The following is a 17,849-nucleotide window of genomic DNA, read 5'->3' as shown; positions in this document are numbered from 1 at the left end:
AAGGATGGACAGTTCCTGCGAGAGCCAGCACTGAGGGAGACCACCAAGAGGTGGATGGCCCTGCACCTATCAGTCGACGGAGAGGGTGCAGATTGGGTCACTGAGCCGAAGGGGGCCATCAAGAAGGCCAACCTCACGTTCGTCGCGAAGTTCTTGTGGCTGCTCGTCCGTCACTGCCTTTCCCCCACAGCTGCTGACAACATCGTCACTTGGGATCGCGCAGTGTTGATAGCGGCGATGATAGCCGGATTCGAGGTCGACTTCGCATGGCTTCTCCAGGCAGTCATGCACGAGAGGGCATTCAAGGTCACCACCACCTACCCCTTTCCGTGCATGATCTTTGCCCTTTGCAGGTCTGCAGGTGTGCCCATATGGCACATAGATCAGTTGAGGACCCCACAGGGTACCGTTGACGTCGGCCTCATCAGAGACGAGGCCAATGAGTTGGCCCCACGTAGAGGGCCCCGTCTAGAGCTGCCACCACTTGCGGATGATCTGGTAGACACGGTAGCCCAGGCCCGCACAGCTACACAGGCGTCCACTGACACTACCCCGGTCGAGTCTATCCCGGGTAGTAGCACAGCCGCGAGCCCCTCTCGCACAGCCCCTCTACCGTTACTGGTCCCGCTTGCTAGGGTCCAGAAACTAGAGGCACAAATGGCCACTCTTCTGCATCATATCCAGCCGTGGATGCAGAAGTCTATTACTGAGTCTGAAGCGCGTATGGAGAGGAAGATGCAGCGGAAGATTGCTGAGGTGAAATTCAACCAAATTCATGTACACTCAAGGAGTGCTATTCATTGTAAGTAACTCTCGTGCCTTAGATTCTTTGAGTTTTGGGGAAAGAAACGCCCCAAGAAAGCTTCTTCAAAGCAATCCCAACTCGGATATGGTGCTTTTGAATCTCTACCCTATTTTTACTGATCGAATAAAGTCCTAGACACATTCTTCTGTTGGGATGCAGAAAACTCGACTCCTTATACATCAACAACATGCATCACATCCAAAACCTTCTTCAACTCTTCCATAAAGCATTTTGGATCCGCAGTAGTGATTGAACCGGTGAAACCGGGAGGAATTATTCTCAGGAACTTACGAATCTTTAAGGTGTCAGCCTCTTCTTGTCGATCTCCTCTCTATTTCCTGACTAGGTTGGTCACTGTTTTACTTAACATTTGGATAGACTAACGAAACTCAACAGTGGTTACTTATCCTTGAGGTTGCACGTTTGGTGCTTCAGGTACTCTAGCTCCGCTACATTCCTTCTGGTTGAACGACCTCTTGCTACTCTTCATGGAGGCATGGTTATCTGAAACACGTGCAAGCACAAATTATAGAGAGACTTTCATAGATAAAACTCTAATGAACGAAAAAGAATATGAAAGAAGTGAGAAATTCATAAATTTTGTAGCCTCTTAATCATAGATGTGGCGTGCTTCACACCGGTGACTAGGACTTTATATACACGGATTCAAAGACTCCCTATGACTCTTGACCTTTGTGCTTTGATATTAAGTTTATCACGCCCCATCCTACACCTTGGAGGTAGCCGTTACCCAATGACAATTGTTGTCCTTCAGGGAACCTTGGTTTTGGCTAACTTAACTCTGTGGAAGACTTAACCTAATCAAAAATCGAGAAAACATTCTCAAAAGAATTACATAAATAAAATAATTTGGCATAAATTGGACGTAAGTCTCATGATGAAGTATTTGTAATAAAAAGAAGCTCAACTGAACCAACTGAGTAACCATCTATCTGTGAAGCCTCTATAATACTTGGTGAATGTTTGGACAAACCCCACACAATTGTATAAACGAAAAGACTTGAAAGCAATAAAAGAGCCTCTGGAATGCAAGGAGGCTCATCACTGACTCCGAAAGCTCAAAGTGGATCAACGAGCTACTAGATGCTGATCTTGATTACCTGCATTTGCATCATATGACAATACAGGCCAGCTAGCATCGGTAAATTAAATGTATGAGTATGCTAGTTGGAATGCTAATCTAACTTAAGCTTGATAGGAGTAAGGAAGAACACTTACCGTGGCTCTACATAAATCATTGATAATCAACTCAATATATATAAGGCAGCAAAACACATGTGATATGAAAGAATATATCAAACATTAAAGCAACTGAAACAATCTTTTTCATCAAAATAAAACAATAACGAACTTAACTTTAATCATTTAAAGTAATATAACTTCTATGGATGATTCTACAACCGACATCCATCACTTTGAACCTATGTGATGATACCAAATTTTACCTCATGCTTCCAAGGACCATCCTATACCTTACCATCGGTATAGGACCTTACTTAACTTAGTGGATCCACTAGCTTAACTCACGTGATCATATAAAAGGTTTGACCCATTAATACCCATGATGGCTATATGGTTTTCTTGGAGACTTGAGTTTATATGAACTCTAATCCCCACATCAGTGCTCAACAGTTCTAACAAAATATACTTTAGCTCATACTTTTAAAATCAACTTCCTTTCTTTGGGTTGAGATAATTTCTCAAAAACTATCTTTATACAGCTCGCTTTGAATCAATGTTCCCTTTTCTTGTTCAAAACAGTTTTCAGAAATCTAGGTTCCTCTTAACTTAAATGTGAAAACATTTATAAAATTTCTATGGAATACTTAGTTCCCTTGTAACTTTTGAGAAATGAACTCAACTCTTTACTCTTTGCTTAACTTGAAAATGATTCTTAAAACGAAGTTAAAACGTTCAATGAATACTTTTGAAAACCTATATGAACTTTGATTTGAGTTACTTCTTCACTTTTGACTTAACTCCTATCTTCTTTGACTTTGATTTTAACTTTCCTTTAATTGGATTTTGGATTCAAGGTTCATAATCATATTTTCATAGTCGTTTTTCATTATGTTTAGATGTACCCTAGAGTGTTAGAATCAACTGTGAAAGAAGGGGAATGAATGGGGTGCAAAGGCGTCCTTGTCACTATAAGTGGCGTGGGGCTCTAGGTCCAAAACATCAAAGACGAATTTGGGGCTCTCTAGCTGGCGCGCCGCCCTGAGGCCATGGCGGACAAAGACTGTGTTGTGAGGCTATGGGAGGCGCGACGCCCTATGGCCATATGGATAGGAGTTGTGACTTATATTCTGCATTTTTCATATCTAAACCCTCTAAACCTCTATGGTTCTTTCCCCCAAACACTTAGGATCATTAATACCCAATAGATTCGACTCAAAAAAAACCTAGTAACACAAATCAAAGTAACTGTATAAATTCAACAACTCAACCAAAAAGAATTCAACAGTTTTCTTCATGAACATAACCTTATTATTATTCAATCTACTAATAGTTGCTCAATTAAACAAGTTGGCGTATGGGTGAAATAACCAAAACGAAAAGATTTTACATACCTTAATAGGGATCAACACTGGCGAATTCCACTTGCAATTACTTTGAGTTCTTTGCCAAAAATTTATCTTTCTCCCTTTTCCCTCTTCTCTTTTCTCTTTACCAAGCCCTAAGCTTAAAATAACTTTTCTAATATGAACTAAAACTTATTTTTACCCCAAATAAACCCTTAAACAAAATAGGAAATAAATGGGTGAAAAGACTATTTTCCATTCCTTGACCCCGGATAGGGACTTTCCTCAATCCAACAACCCAACTTCTGATAGACCTATCTCCATTATACGATATCAAAAATGTTCAAACTCCAGCGGCATTGGAAAGATATCTCCAAGGGATTTCCAACCATTTAAAGAACACTCCAAACTCTTCCTGATCTAGGCATTATTGTTGTTTAAAAATGACCAAACTCACTTCTTAAACTAAAAAAACATTCCAATATTTTACCCTTCATTCACGAAATGATACTTTTAGTTTCTTATACTATTCCTCGATATTTTGAGTTACGAGATGTTATATACGAAATGAACTAAACTTTTGTTCTTTAATTCGTTACTATATCCTAAGGTCATTGGTGCAAGTTGAAATTCTTTTGACGCATTTTTTGTATTGTTTGTGGCTGTTTCTTGAATTTTTGGCCATTTTAGGCATTTATATACTATTCGTCCATTTTCGGGCTATTATTAAAGAATTAAAGTTTTTTATGTTATTTGTCACAATATTCTAAGGTGATTGGTTAAAGTCAAAATTCTATTGTGTTATTTTTTTTATTGTTGATTTGTGTATGTTATTTTTTAGCAATTTAAGTAATATTCGACCGCTTTCACGCTATTACGAAAAGAAGTAGAGTTTTGTTCTGCTATTTTACACGATATTCAAAGGTCATTGGTGCAAGTCCAAAATTTTTTAGGCTTTTTTAAATTTTTTTTGTGTGTATCTTCATTTTACATCAAATTTGTGGCATTAAATAATATTCAGCCATTATTAAGTAGTTACGGAAAGAAGTAAAATTGTGTTCTATTAATTGTCACGATATTCTAAGGTCAGTCATTAGTACAAGTAAAAATTTTTGATGTGTTTTTTGTATTGTTTATGTATCTTAATTTTTCAGACAATTTTGGGTATTACATAATATTCAACCATTTAAGGGCATTAAAACAAAGAGAAGTAAGTTTTGTTCTGTTATTCCTCGTGTTATTCAAAGGTCATTAGTGCAAATCCTAATTTTTAAGGCATTTTTTGTATTATTTTTGTGTTTCTTGATTTTTCAACCATTTTGAGGTATTCACGTATTATTCGGTAATTTTTGGGCAGTGACGAAAAGAATTAATGACTTGTTCTGTTATTTATCGTGATATTCTAGATCATTCGTACAAATAAAAAATTTATTGAGGGATTATTTGTATAGGTTTTTTCAGTGCTTCATGATATTTCAGCCATTTCAAGGCATTTACGTAATACTTCCCCATTTTTTGTTAGTAACTAAAAAAAGATAAGTTTTGTTCTATTATTCATCACAATATTCTAATTTCATTGGTAAAAGTCGATTTTGTGAGGCAATTATTGTATTGTTTATGTGTGGTTCTTGATTTTTCTATCATTTTGAGGGCAATTACGTAATATTCCTCCCTTTTAGGGAAATAACGAAAAGATTAAAGTTTTGTTTTCTTTTTTGTCACGATATTCTATGTAAGTTGGTGCAAGTAAAAAATTATTTGAGGTTTTATATTGTTTATGTGCATCTCTTCATTTTTCCGCCATTTACGTTCATTTTCAGGCAATTACTAAATGAAGAAAAAATTTGTTCAGTTATTCATCAAAATATTCTAAGGTCATTGGTGCAAGTCAAAAAATTTGAAGAATTGTATGTATTATTTATGTGAGCTATTTGATTATTCAATTATTTTAGGACATTTAGGTAATATTTGGCTATTTTTGGGTAATTACGAAAGAAGTAAAGCTTTGTTGTGTCATTCATCACTATATTCTACGGTCATTCGATTAATTTGAAAATTTATGATGCATTTTTTGTATTATTTATGTGTATTTCTTTATTTTTGGCCATTTGAAACATTTACATAATATTTAGCTATTTTCGGGCAGTTACAAAAATAAATAATGTTTTGCTCTTTTATTCATCGTGATATTCTAAGGTTAATGGTGCAAGTCGAAATAGTTTTGAGGCGTTTTTTATATTGTTTATATGTGTTTCTTGATTTTTCGGGCGTCTTGAACGTTTTTGTAATATTTGGTTATTTTCTGGCAGTTACGAAAAGAAGTAAACTTTTCTTCTATTATTCGTCTCGATACTATGAGGTTAGTAGTGCAAGTCAAAAAATTTTGAGTAATTTTTCTATTGTTCATGGGATTTCCTTGATTTTTTCCCATTTATGGGTATTTAATAATAATCAAACATTTTCAGGCAATTATAAAATGAAATAAAATTTTGTTTTGTTATTCAACATGATAATCTAAAGTCATTGGTGCAAGTTGAAATGGTTTTTGGCCGTTTTTATATTGTTTATCTGTGTTTCTTGATTTTTCAACCATTTTCGCTAATAATGTAATATTTGGAAATTCTCGAAAGTAACCAAAAGAAATAAAGTTTTGTTCTATTAGTCGTTATGATATTATGTGGTCATTGGTGTAAGAAAAAATATTTTGAGGTTTTTTTGTATTTTTATGTGTATTTGTTGATTTTTCACCCATTTTGAGGCATTTTCATGACGTTCAGCCATTTTAGGAAAGTTACGAAAAGAAATAAAGTTGTGTTCTATTATTCTTTACGAGACCTAATGTCATTGGAGCAAGTCGGATTTGTTTTTCTAGAGATTTTGTATTATTGACGTGTGCTTCTTGATTTTAAGCCATTTTTGGGAATATGCATAATATTTGGTAATTTTCAGGTAGTGACGAAAAAATAAAGTTTTATTTAGTTATTCATAATGATATTATATGGTCATGAAATTATTTGCATTGTTTATGTGTGTTTCTTGATTTTACGGTCTTTTTTTTGGATATTTATGTAATATTTAGTCATTTTAGGGTAAAAAAGACAAGAAGTAAAGTTTTCTTCGGTTACTCGTCACGATATTATAAGGTCATTGATGCAAATCAAAACTTTTCAGAAGTTTTTGTATTGTTTATGTGTAATTCTTATTTTTTAGCCATTTGGGACCTTTGCGTAATATTATGCCAGTTTTGGACAGTTACAAAAAGAAGTAAAGTTTTGTTCTTTCATTCGTTACGATATTCTAATGTCATTGGTGCAAGTTCAAAAAACTTTTAAGGCAATTTTTTAATGTTTATGAGTGTTTCTTGAATTTTCGTCAATTTACATATTATTTCACCATTGGTGGGCAGTTATGAAAGAAGTAAAGTTTTATTTTGTTATTTGTCATGATATTCTAAGATTATTGGTAAAGGTCAAAATATTCTGGAGTTGTTTTTTGCATTGTTTATTTGTGTATCGTTATTTTCTACCATTTGAGTAATATTCTGCCATTTTCGGGCAGTTATGAAAAGAAGTAAAGTATTGTTTTGCTATTCGTCACGATATTCAAAGGTCATTGTTGCAAGTCCAATTTTTGTTTTAGGCTTTTTTATTGTATTTTTTTATGTGTCTATCTTGTTTTTTCATCAATTTTGGGGCATTACGTAGTATTCGGCCATTTTTATGCATATAAGAAAAGAAGTATTATTTTTTTTGTACTCGTCACAATATTCTATGGTCATTAGTGCAAGTCAAAGAATATTTGATGTGCTTTTTTTATTGTTTATGGGTGTTTCTGGATTTTTTGCTATTTTGGGTCATTGAAGTAATAATCTTTCATTCTTGGGAAGTTACGAAAAGAAGTAAAATTTTGTTCCTTTTATTCCTCATGATATTCTAAGGTAATTGGTGCAAGTCAAAATAATTTGAGCCATTTTTTGTATTGGTTATGTGTGTATCTTCATTTTTCATCTACTTTAGGTATTTTATGTAATATTTGGCCACTTTTGGGTAGTTACGAAAAGAATAAAAGGTTTTTTCTATTATTCGTCATGATATTCTAGGGTCATTGGTGCAAGTCCATATCTTTTCGAGGCATTTTCGTATCATTTATGTGTGTTTCTTGATTTTTGGCCATTTTTTGACATTTACGTAATTTTTTGTCCTTTGTGGACAGTTAGGAAAGTAAGTTTTTTTTCTATTATTCGTCACTACTTTCTAAGCTCGTTGATGCAAGTCAAAAAAGATTTGAGACACTTTTTGCATTGTTTTTGTGTGTTTTTTGAGTTTTTGGTCATTTATGGGAATTTAAAGAATATTCGGTCATTTTCTGGCAGTTTAGAAATATGTTGTTCTGTCATTCGTCACAGTATTCTATGAATTTTGTGGCGTTTTTGAATTGTTTGTGCGTGTCTTTATTATTTTGTAATTTTGCGGTATTTCCATAATATTCGGTCATTTTCGGATGTTACGAAATGAAATAAAGTTTTGTTATGTGATTCGTCACGGAATTCTAAGGCCACTGATACAAGTCAAGAACATTGAGGCTTTTTTGAATTGCTTATGTGTGCTTCTTTATTTTTCGGCCACTTTGGCGCATTTACGTAATATTTACCCATTTTCGAACAATTATTAAAAATTACTTAGTTGGTTCTATAATTATCACGATATTCTAATGTCATTTTTGCAAGTCAAAAATTTTACTGGCGTTTGTTTATCATTTATGTGTGTTTTTTTATTTTCAATATTTGGGAAATTTATGTAATATTCGGTCATTTTTAGGCAGTTAGAAAAGTAAAGTTATGTTTTGTTATTCATCACAATATTTTAATGTCCTTGGTGAAAGTTGAAATTCTTTTCAGACGTGTTTTGTATTGTTTATGGGTGTTTTTTAATTTTTCAACCATATTGGGCATTAATGTAATATTCTTCCATTTCGGGGAGTTCCAAAAAGATGTAAAGTTTTTCTCTCTTATTCGTCACAACATTCTAAGGTTATTGGTGCAAGTGAAAAAAATTAAGGCACTTTTTGTATTGTTTATATGTGTTTCTTCAATTTTCAGTCATTTTCTCCCAGTTATGAAAAGAAGTATAGTTTTATTCTTTTATTTGTCGCGGTATTCTAAATTCATTGGTGCAAGGCAAAAAAATTGCAGCGTTTTTTGTATTATGTATGTGTCTTTCTTGATTTTCAGTAATTTTGAGGCATTTACGCAATATTCGTTAATTTTCCGACAGTTAGGAAAAGAAATAAAATATTATCATGTTATACGTCATGATATTCTAAGGTCACTGGTGCAAGTTGAATTTATTTGAAGCAGTTTTCTATTGTTTGTGTGTATTTGTTGATTTATCGGCCATTTTTTGACATTTACGTATTATTCGGCCATTTTCTGGAAGTTACGAAAAAAATAATGTTTGATTTGTTATTCCTCACGATATTCCTAGGTCATTGGTGCAAGTTGAAATTTGTTTTGAGGTGTTTATTTTTTTTATGCGTGTTTCTTTAATTTTAAGTCATTTACATAATATTCCGCCATTTTCGGGCAGTTACGGAAATAAGTAATGTTTTTCTTTTCTTATTTGTCAAGATATTTTAAGGTCATTAGTTCAAGTCCAAAAAATTTTGACACATTTTTCTGTATTGTTTATGTATATTTCTTGATTTTCGGTCATTTTGGGGCATTTACGTTCAATTCCGCCATTTTTTTATTACTTACAAAAAGATGTAAAGTTTTGTTCTTTTATTCATCAGAATTTCATTGGTGCGTGTTGAAATTTGTTTGAGGTGTTTTTGTGTGGTTTAGGTTTGTTTCTTGATTTTTTTATTATTTTGGGGCATTGACATAATATTCTGCCATTGTAGGATCGTTACGAAAAAAGTAAAGGTTTGTTCTTTTTATTTGTCACGATATTCTAAGGTCACTAGTCCAAGTAGAAATTTTTTTATGTGTTTTTGTATTGTTTATGTGTTTGTTTTTATTTTTCGATCATTTGTTGCATTTAAATTATATTGGCCTTTTTTGCGTAGGTAGAAAATGAATTTAAGTTATGTTTTGTTATTCGTCATGATAAGCAGGAGAATTTATGAAGTGCAGTCAATTAAAGGAAAGTTAAGAGTCAAGTCTTATAATGCAGGTGCACATACGCAGAAGAATTTACGAGTCAAGGATTGAATTTGTGGCTTTTTAGGCCATATTGTGTCTGAAGAGTGAATGGAAGTTGATACTCAGTATTTGAGGCAGTGCAGATTTTTCCTAGACCCATATCTCAAACTGATATGAGGAGTTTCTTTGTTTTGGCTAGCTATTATAGAAGGTTAGTTGAGGGGTTCTCGTCCATTACATCTCCTATGACGAAATGGACTCAGAAGAAAATTACGTTTCAATGGTCTGAAACTTGTAAGAAAAACATTCAGGAATTAAAAAAGAGGTTGACTAATACCCCAATTTTGACCCTACAAGAGGGTACACAAGGTTTTGTTATGTATTGTGATGCGTCTACAGTTTGTTGTGGCTGCGTATTAATATAGAATGGTAAAGCTATTGCTTATGCCTCCATATATTTGAAAGTTCAAGAGAATAACTACCTACCACATGACTTGGTTGTTGTAGTATTTTCTATGAACATATGGTGTCACTATTTGTATGGTATTCATGTTGATGTATTCACTGATCACAAGATCCTTCAATATGTCTTCACTCAAAAAGATCTTAATCACAGACAAATGAGGTGTTTAGAATTGATCAAAGATTATGACATGAGTAATAATTATCACAAGGTAAGGCTAATGTTGTTGCTAATGCCTTAAGCAGGTTGCCTATTGGTAGTACCACCGATGTTGAGGATGAAAAGAGTGAGTTAGAGAAAGATGTACATAGACTTGCATGATTAGGAGTCAGACTAATGGATTCCACGGAAGGAGGAGTAGCGATGAATGGGGTTGAATCAACATTAGTGTCAGAAGTGAAAGAAAAGCAAGACCACGACGCTATTTTTCTTGAATTGGAGGCAATTGTCATAAGAAAAAGTATTGTCCTTTGAATAAGAGGGATATGGCGTATTAAGTTATCAAGGTAGAATGTGTGTACCAATGGTGTATCTACTCCAAGAGAGGAACATGGAGGAAGCTCATAGATTTGAATATTCCATTCATTTGGGTTCCAAAAAGATGTATCGTGACTTGATAAAGGTTTATTGGTGGAATATTATGAAGAAGTAATTGCAGATTTTGTTGCTAACTGGCAAAATTACAAACAAGATAAAGTAGAGAACCAAAGGCCCGGTGGTTTTGATTATAATATTAATCTTACGAAATGGAAATGGGAGATGATAAATCTGAATTTTATCACACCCTCATAGGTTTACCAAGGTCTCCTAAGCACCATGATTCCGTTTGGGTGATCGTCAATAGAATGACAAAATTAGCCCACTTTTCGATGGTAAAAACCATCCATTCGGCAAAAGATTATGTTAAGTTATATCTCCAAGAAGTAGTTAGACTTCATGGTGTTCCAGTCTCCATTATTTCATAAAAAGGTGCACAATTTAATACACAATAATCGAAATCTTTTAGGAAAGGGTTGGGTTGAAAGGTGAACTTAAGTACCACATTTAATCCTTAGACTGATTGCAAGCAGATTGCACTATATAGACACTAGAGGATATATTGGGGGCATATATGATCGATTTTAATGGTAATTGGGGTGATCACCTACCTCTTATCGAGCTCACTTACACAATATTTACCACTCTAGAATCCAAATGGCTCCTTATGAATATCATTAAGGAAGAAGATGCATATCTCCTATTGGATTGTTTGAAATTTGTTAAGTAGAGTTGATAGGACCAGATGTAGTTCATCAAGCTATGGAGAAGATAAAAGTTGTTCGAGAAATGTTGAAAATAGCATAGAGTTGTCATAAATCCTACATTGATGTTTGGAAAAGAGAGTTAGAGTTTGAAGTAGATGATTGGGCGTATTTAAAAGTTTCACCCATGAATGGTGTTGTGAGGTTTAGTAAGAAGGGGAAACTTAGTCCCTGGTATATTGGACCTTATCGAATATCCAAGAGGATTGTCAATGTAGCTTAGCAGTTGCAGCTACCACAAGAGTTTGTCGCGGTTCATTCGGTGTTTCACCTCTCCATGTTGAAGAAGTTCATGGGAGATCCATCATTGATCATACCAATTTAAGATATTGGGATCAAGTATAACTTATCTTATGAGGAGATTCTTGTTCGAATTCTAGATCGCCTAGTTCACAAGTTGAGGTCAGAAGACGAAGCATCAGTCAACGTCCTTTGGAGGAACCAATTGGTTGAGGAAGATAATTGGGAAGCTGAGGATGATATTAAGAAGATATATTCACATATTTTTTAATATGAAGTAAGCGCAAACCAAGGTACTGATATTCTTTTTAGTACTCTTTAAATTACGAGTGAGCATGTTGTTTGTTTGCATTTTCTTGTGGGCATTTGAAGTTGATGTTACAACCCTTAGCCTGGTAAGAGTAATCTCCTTTGAGGAAGAATGTTCCCAAGGGGGAGATATTGTAATATCTCTCAATTTGAAATTACAAGGAAGAAGCAAAGAATTGCAAATAGTCATATTTGGAAATAATGAAAATCTGGAAATTTGTTTATGTTAGGAAAAGTTTAGATTTTTGTCAACTTCAAATGGTCATAACTCCTATATTAGGATAAGTTAAGTGTACTTCCAGATATGGTTGGAAAGATATTGGGATAGTTTTTGAAATGCTGTCGAGTTTGAACGATTCTGAGTTTGTATGAATGATTTATTCGTTTTTGAAGTTGGCAATTGGAATAAGAAAAATCCATTATGTATTTTGACAATTTCGGTCTTTTCCATACCCTTTTATATTATTTTTTTTGTAATTACTTAAGGGTAAAAACTCAACTTAGTTAGTTCACGCTTTTGGAAAAAGAGTTAGGGTTTTTAGAGAAGAGAAAAAAAGATGAGAAATGAGAAGAACGTTAAAGATTCGTCAAAATCATTGTATTAATCTTATTGATGTTGTCAAGGGTGATCCTTACAAGGTATGTTAGATCACATAGTGTTGGTTTAGTTCATCCACGTGCTAATTTTAATTTAATTTAGTGAAACGTGTATGATTTGAAAGTAAATCCTTTGAGTTGTTGATGATATTTGTTTGAGTTTTTATGGGTTGTGTTGTTGAAGTATTGAGGTTTGATTTATGTTTCTAGGTGTAATTTTGGGTTTAATATATCATATATATAAGTCAATGCAAGTGTTTTTAGACGAATTAAGTTATATAAGAGGGTTTAAAGTTGAAAACAAATGAAGAAAGTTTAGTGTGTTCTTGGGAAAGGGCTCGTGCGCTGCGACTCCCAGAGCGCACAAAAAGTTCCTGTGAAATTTGGGCTATGGCTCTCCGATCCTGCCTTGAAACCCAAAAAGTTCTCGACACTTTGAGGATTGGTGCCCCGTGCATCTCAGAGCGCCAGGGATGCTAGTTCTCCCCATCCCCCCCCCCATCATTTTCTTACTTAGGAAAAATCTGGAAAATTTCCTAAGTCTAAGAAGTAAGTTTAGGACATTTTCAAATGGCCATAACTTCCAACTCAGGATGAGTTACGGGTAGTTCTTGATATAGTTCGGAAGCCATTGGAATGCAGCCGATTTTTCTTGATTTCGATATGATTGAGGAAGATATGCCTTTCGGAAGTTGGGTTGTTGAAGTCAGATATGTCCAATTACGGATTCAGTAAGGTCAAACTTGTCTTTTCACCCATATATTTCCTAATTAATTTGAAGGGTTTATTTGGTGTTAAAATAAGTTTTAGTTCAGATTATAAAGGTTATTTTACGCTTAGGTCTTGGAGTAGAGAAAAGAGAAGAAGGAAAAGGGAGAAAATAAATCAAGAATGCCAAGATCTTCGAGTGGATTTCATTACGGGTGATTCCTATTAAGGTTTGTGAAAATTTTCCCTGTTAGGTTAGTTCACCTGAAAACCAACTTTTTAACTAAGCAATAGTGAGAAGATTTAACGATGAAAAGTGAAGTTCTTGAAGAATAATTGTTGAATTCTTGTCGGTTGAGTTGTTGCATTCCAAGAATTTATTTGATTCGTGTTCTCGGGTTGTTTTTTGAGTCTAATATATTGGGTATTGAGGGTATTACTGATCCCATGTTTTTGGTGGAAGGAACCATGGAATTTTATAGGGTTTAGAGATGAAAAAAAGAGAAGAAAAGTCGAAATACACGTTGGTAGGGCCCTGGGGCGTCACACATCCATATCCTCACAGGACAGTCTCTGTCCGTCAGTGCTTGGGGCAGTGCGCCACCTAGAGCGCTCCAACATGGCTTCTGAAGTTTGGGAACTGATGCCGCACACCTCACACAGCATTAAGGACACCAGTTAACCGCATTCATTCCCCATGTTTTCGTGTTTGTTCCTAAGTAATGTACCCACATTTCCTAGATGATTTCAACACTCTAAGGTGAATCAAAAAATAATGAAATCATCCATATATATAAGATCATGAACCTTGAATCCATAATCCAGTTCAAGGAAAGTTAAGACAAAAGTCAAAGAAGTTAAGAGTTAGGTCTAAAAATTAAGAAGTAAGTCAAAGCAAAGTTTCTTAAAGTTTGAAGAGTTTTTAATGAATGTTTAAACATTGTTTTAAGGCTCAAGTTTCAAGCTAAATAAAAAGTAAAGACTTAAGTTCATTTCTCATAAGTTATAAGGGAACTAAGTATTCTCTAAGAGTTTGAAATGTTTTCACATTTTGAGCACGAATGAAATCTAGACTTCCAACAGAGCCTTTGGATAGTTGTACTAAATAGGGAACTATGATTTCCAAGAGAGGATTTCAAAGATATGTTTGAGCAATTACCTCTAACCAGAGAAGAAGAGTGTTTTTAAAACTTATGAGCTATGTATTTTGGGAGTAGTATTGAGCATCGATATAGGGAAGTGAGTTCATATTAACTAAGACCCCTATAAACCATGTAGTTAACATGGACAGAAGAAGGGTCATACATTTTAGATTACTCCTTATTGTATTTTAGCATAGACTAGTGGATCCACTAAGTAGTTCAAGTTATATACTGACAGCAAGGTATATGTAATACTCCGAAAGTCTAATGTCTAATTTAGAGCCTCACATGAATATATAAGGTTAGTAACACTGTTATAAGGCCTAAAATAATGTTCATAAACCATTTAGGAAGTTACAGAGCAAACGACAAAGAAAGAATTTGACATCCAGAAACTAGCTAAATTAATTTACTAGACGTCCCTATGTTTGGTGAAGGTTTGAGAGTGTCATATGAAGCCTAAAACTTGTAAAAAGACTTTAAATAGGTAAAATATAGTATAAAGGGTCCAAAGTTCCAGTTAATAATCCCCAAGAACACCACGAAGGGTCCTTGAGTAGGACCCCCGAACATTAGTGAGCAAGGTGCCAAAGCAGGTTACGGGAGCCAAAGCAGCTTGCGGCAGCCAAGATTTGGCATCCACCTCGCATCACGCAGCCAATAATTCGAAGGGAAAAATTGCCTCGTGAGTCACGGATCCACGAGTTCCACTGCCTCAACCCGTATTTTCAAAAATATATGTGAAATTTCCCTAGCGATGCGCAATAACTTCCATGATTTGTCCGCGTTGTATTTAAGTCTACTTTACTTCACAAAAAGACCCAATAAAGTGAGGGGTCTTTTGGACAATTTAGGGGTTTAACATTTATGATTTAGGGTCAATTTAAATTCATTTTAACTCACTCCAATCAAATCCCCAAATCAAAACCTAAAAGCTCTCATCTCTCTCTACTTTCTCTCTCCTTAAATTCTCTATTGAAGAAACAAGAAAGCTTGAAGAAGAAGAACAATTTATCTGGGATTTCACTTGAATTTTGTGGATTAATATTCATTAAGGTATGTATCCTTCACTCTTGGTATTCATTTCCCCAAGTGGTCCTCTCAAAGCTGATTTCTAAATCACTCAATTTTAAGGGTTTTGTTCTACTAATGGGATTTCTTCTAAACTTTAAATTGATGATTGATTATGATTAATTGTTCTTGTTTATGCATAATTAAGTGTAGATTGTGTAGTAATTGATGCTAATTAAGGGAGTTTTGTGTGGATCAAGATCTTCACCCAATTTCCCAGATCTTGGATCTTTTTTGTGAATTGATGGGAATTGAAGAATGTATTGATTGTTCGACTAGTTTTAAATATTCTAATTCATTCATGGACTTACTAGGGTCATTTATTGTTGGTATGGAATCTATTTCTTTAAGAATTCGCCCTATGTAATGAATTGATGTTAATTTCGATAGTGTTGATGCAATGACTTAGTTATTATGTTAATTACTATTGAATGATGTTACGACACCTATAATTCGATAAAATTGGTTGGTTGATGGTAAGGCCATGGATGATGTCTTTTGAAGGAGATTGGCTAAGTCTTTATGATCTTAACATTTACTTTAACCGTGATGGCTTGTGATTGGTAATGAAGTGCAATTGAAGCATATCTTGTGAATTGATTAAGTAGGTGTTGGAGTTATAATGCAATTGAAATGGCTTGTTTTATGTGAATTTTAAGATTATGATTAATATGAAATGACATATGGTTAGTTATGAATTGCCTATGTGCCTTACTATGACATGATGATGGTAATGTACTTAATTCACAAATGAAGGGTTTCCATGAAAGGATATTATCATGTGATTCCTATTGAGATAAAGACTATGAATATTCAAGGAGTAGTCTCCTTCGACTTAATATAAGTTATGATTGTTAAATAAAGACATTTAAAAAGGGACTCTATCTTAGCACCGAGTGAACTAGTAGTAAGGAGTATCCCTTTCCAAGTAGGGAAGGTTGGTTAATTATTGTACTAATGAGATTGGAGAATATAATGCATGTTTTTTAAAGAAGGTCCCAAGTATATGTCCTAGTTCATGAACTATGTTGGCTCCATAGGAATACTAGCTATTAGATCCACCTAGATACTATGTTTATGTTTTGGTTCTACCTTAGCAAGTAGTCCACCTTCTTTCGCTGTAGGGTTCCATGACACCGGATTCCACATTAGCTCATGTTATCTATATAGTTTAAGTAAATATGTTCCCTAAATTAAAGTGAATGACTAAATGAAGGAAGACATTGACTAGGATGACTTGAGAGGTCTACTAAGGTATGGGACTCTACCTAGACATTGCACCACTTAACTCTAAAAGGAGTCCTAAAAGATGGTCTTATGTATTGTGATATCATATATTATGAAATGTTGGTTATATATGATGATACTCTTATATGATGTCAACATGTAAATGAATATGTTATTGGTTTAAGTTTGTATGTGGTATGAAGCAAAGCATTACTTATGATCTCTTATCTTATTTACTAGTTTATGTGGGGTTACGGGGATTCACATGAGCATTGCGCTTGTAGGCTCGGGATGGGATTGTTTGTAAGGGTTTTTTATTCTCTACTGATATGAACTATTGAATTGGAAATGTTGATATGGCTTTCTGTTGATGTTGCCTTTGGTTGTGAACTCATGAACATGCTTTATTGTTATAACATGATGTTAGAATTTCTTTGGCTATGGTTTCACTATGCTATACACATATTGACTTGGCTTAACTTAATTATATTTGTTTTATGTTGAATATATTTTTGTCTTAAGTAATATATGATTGTGGTCTCATATGTGATCTTGGGTTATGCATAAGGCTTTCCAAAGCAACTAGGCATGTTTTTATCAAATGTCACCTTTTAGCATAGTTTCTATGTTGTGTGTGCATTTGTGCTTATAATTAGTACAAGTGATGTTCTAACCCCATTTCTCCCTTTGTCCCAAACATTTTAGGTTTCGATCGTTAAAGGGTTCATGCCCAGTTTGCAAGAAGGCTTGGATCATTCCTCCTAGTGTGGGTATGTCCTCATGTTCCGAGCAGGATGCCTTTCTTACTCTATCTATGTTGCATTGTTATAATATAAAAACAATCATTTGTCTCTTTTTGTTTCAATACATTGTTCTATGCCCTAAGTGGAATTTTTTTTGTAAGGGTTTTGCCCATATTGTTCGATTTCATTTAGATGGTTCAATATGAGACATCCCATTTAAGACTCTATTGTGTATCTTTTATATATATACATATACATATATATATATGTGTGTGTGTGTGTGTGTGTGTGTGCCATAAAAGAAAAAATTGTGTAATATTCCTATACGAGTGGTTTATGTATACTCGCTATGAATACATTATTTGTACGCTAGAGGTCTAAGTAAACCTCATTAAGTAATTGTAGATGAAAAGTTTTAAATTCTCCTCATTTTAACCTATGAATGTACTCATGAATGCTAAGAGTCTAGTCTTAGTCCTTTCCAAGTACGACGATGCTGGTTACGTCTGGCGTGCTCCCTGGGTTTGACAAATATTGTATTAAATCATGAGGTTA

The 17,849-nt window shown here is 34.2% G+C and overlaps 1 long non-coding RNA gene across 1 annotated transcript; it reads left to right on the top strand.

The window, feature by feature from the left end:
* The first annotated feature begins 6,557 nt into the window (after window positions 1-6,557).
* Window positions 6,558-17,519, top strand: LOC114078330. Its single transcript, XR_003579938.1, has 3 exons — window positions 6,558-7,288; window positions 9,525-11,790; window positions 17,257-17,519. It is a non-coding gene; the product is annotated as an uncharacterized LOC114078330 (long non-coding RNA).
* The last annotated feature ends 330 nt before the right edge of the window (window positions 17,520-17,849 follow it).

Source organism: Solanum pennellii, chromosome 8 (genome assembly GCF_001406875.1).
Source record: "Solanum pennellii chromosome 8, SPENNV200".
NCBI lineage: Eukaryota > Viridiplantae > Streptophyta > Magnoliopsida > Solanales > Solanaceae > Solanum > Solanum pennellii.
The sequence above is the reverse complement of the archived record's forward strand: the minus strand, read 5'-3'. Positions and strand labels throughout refer to the sequence as shown.